Source organism: Anneissia japonica, unplaced genomic scaffold, assembly GCF_011630105.1.
Source record: "Anneissia japonica isolate Jap-2015-1 unplaced genomic scaffold, ASM1163010v1 scaffold288131_len391150_cov108, whole genome shotgun sequence".
Classification (NCBI taxonomy): Eukaryota; Metazoa; Echinodermata; class Crinoidea; order Comatulida; family Comatulidae; genus Anneissia; species Anneissia japonica.
This window is the reverse complement of record NW_022711676.1, coordinates 19,191-21,874: the sequence shown is the minus strand read 5'-3', so window position 1 is coordinate 21,874 and position 2,684 is coordinate 19,191. Positions and strand designations below refer to the sequence as shown.

General features: G+C 45.4%; 1 pseudogene; it reads left to right on the top strand.

The window, feature by feature from the left end:
• The first annotated feature begins 488 nt into the window (after positions 1–488).
• LOC117107582 lies at positions 489–1,902 on the top strand (annotated as a pseudogene).
• The last annotated feature ends 782 nt before the right edge of the window (positions 1,903–2,684 follow it).

Below are 2,684 nucleotides of genomic sequence, written 5' to 3'. Positions count from 1 at the left end.
AATCTGAAAAAAACGATCGTCGAAGAGGCGACGTTCAGTTTGAAACGGGTACTTTAGGCAAATATCTCACCCCACCACTCGTTCCCCCTCCCATAAAAAAAAAGAATGAAGCAATCCTATTTCCCCCATCTCCTCACAAAGAAAATAGAGCAAATAAATATAGTTATACAATGAACTTTTTGTTTTTCTGATGTTTTGTTTGTTTTACGAGTTGTTGTTGTTGTTGTTGTTGACGATGATGATGATGATGATCGTACCAGCTCACCGAAAAAGACGAAGAAGAGGGCGCCCTTTTTACATAAATCCTCTATCGAAGATCAATAACGAAAAACGAAAAACGAAAAACGAAAAAAAAAAAAAAAAACAACTGTATAAAGGTGGCACTGTTCCACGTTCCACCTTTATTATAACGATCAACAATAATGGAGTCGGAACCCCTGTTAAACGAGAGCGTTGATGGTGAACGATTAATCCTGTTTCCCATCAGGTACCATGACATATGGAACATGTACAAAAAATCGTGCGCATGTTTTTGGTCGGTCGAGGAGGTGGACCTTTCGAAAGATATGCCCCACTGGAACGGTCTGAACGAAGACGAACGACACTTCGTTAAACACGTGCTTGCATTCTTTGCGGCCAGCGACGCAATTGTGAACGAAAACCTCGCGGAACGTTTTCTTCGAGAGGTGAAGATTCCCGAAGCCAAGTATTTCTACTCTTTCCAGGTGACCATCGAGAACGTCCACTCCGAGATGTACGGTCTGTTGCTTCAGACCTACGTAAGGGATAAGAACCACCACCATACCATGCGTTAAGAAAAAAGCCGACTGGGCCATGAGATGGATCGAAAGCAAGGACGCCAGCTTCGGCGAACGATTGGTCGCATTTGCCGCTGTGGAGGGCGTGTTCTTTTCGGGTTCGTTCGCGGCCGTGTTCTGGCTGAAGAAACGCGGTCTGATGCCCGGTCTCACGTTCTCCAACGAGCTGATCAGTCGCGACGAGGGACTGCATTGCGATTTTGCGTGTTTGCTATTTCAACGTCATCTCCTCAACAGACCGTCGCCCAAACGCATAACGGATATCGTCGAAGAAGCGGTGACGACACTTCGTTAAACACGTGTTTGCATTCTTTGCGGCCAGCGACGCAATTGTGAACGAAAACCTCGCGGAACGTTTTCTTCGAGAGGTGAAGATTCCCGAAGCCAAGTATTTCTACTCTTTCCAGGTGACCATCGGGAACGTCCACTCCGAGATGTACGGTCTGTTGCTTCAGACCTACGTAAGGGATAAGAACGAACGCGACAATCTGTTTCACGCCACCACCACCATACCATGCGTTAAGAAAAAAGCCGACTGGGCCATGAGATGGATCGAAAGCACGGACGCCAGCTTCGGCGAACGATTGGTCGCATTTGCCGCTGTGGAGGGCGTGTTCTTTTCGGGTTCGTTCGCGGCCGTGTTCTGGCTGAAGAAACGCGGTGTGATGCCCGGTCTCACGTTCTCCAACGAGCTGATTAGTCGCGACGAGGGACTGCATTGCGATTTCGCGTGTTTGCTATTTCAACGTCATCTCCTCAACAGACCGTCGCCCGAACGCATAACGGATATCGTCGAAGAAGCGGTGACGATAGAGAAGGAGTTTATGACGGACGCGTTACCCGTCAGACTGATCGGCATGAATTCGGACAAGATGGCGCGTTACGTCGAGTTTGTTGCCGACAGACTGTTGGTGGAGTTGGAATGCGAAAAACGATGGGCTCCGATAACCCGTTCGACTTTATGGAGAATATATCGTTGCAGGGTAAAACTAACTTTTTCGAGAAACGCGTGAGTGAATACCGAAAGATGGGCGTTATGGACATGACGGAGAATCGAAAATTCAGTCTCGTCGAGGAATTCTGATACTACAACAACAATAATCCACCACCACCACCACACTCCCCCCCCCCAGCAGGTTACGTTTATATAAGATGACGTAACAGACACTATATAAAAGGATAGGACTTGCTAATTTGGGAGAACGAGAACGAATTTATTTACAACAAATAAAAAGAAACTAAATAAATAAATTATGTATATGCTATTGATTCTATTGTATTGTGTTTTTCGAACGAATTCAGCGTCTTTCGTTCAACGAAGACAGCGGCAACCGGGTTTTCAAGACGGAATTCGCGCACCCCTATCTCTTATCGTTGGGAATGAATCGACGAAGCCCGGGTAGGCTTCGTGGGTGAGCTAGGTTCCGTGACATTTGGACCTCGCAGAGATGAAAACAAAATGTTTACAAATTGATTTGAGATATGAGGACGACACTTTTTGGGACCAGTGTTGAAGGATAGGACCTTGCTCACCTATCTCTTAACGTTGGGGAGGGATTCGATCGAACATGTAGCTGGAGTTAGAGGACGCCGCCAACGTCGGTGTTTAGTGCCATGAATATGCATGTTTAGCTTATTTTTTGCATTTCTTTGAATGTTTTGTTTATTACAGGTTTTCGAACCTGACTGCTGGTGCTTGTTTGAAAATAAAGCAAACCGATTAATTTATGCTGACTCCCGTCATTCATTATTTAAACGAAACAGCATTTTCATCGTGGTTTTATTTATTACAATCATAGGCCTATTCTTTCACCATCATTACACATTGAGGCCCTTCTTTTAGGTAAAACGATCTATCTTAAATTT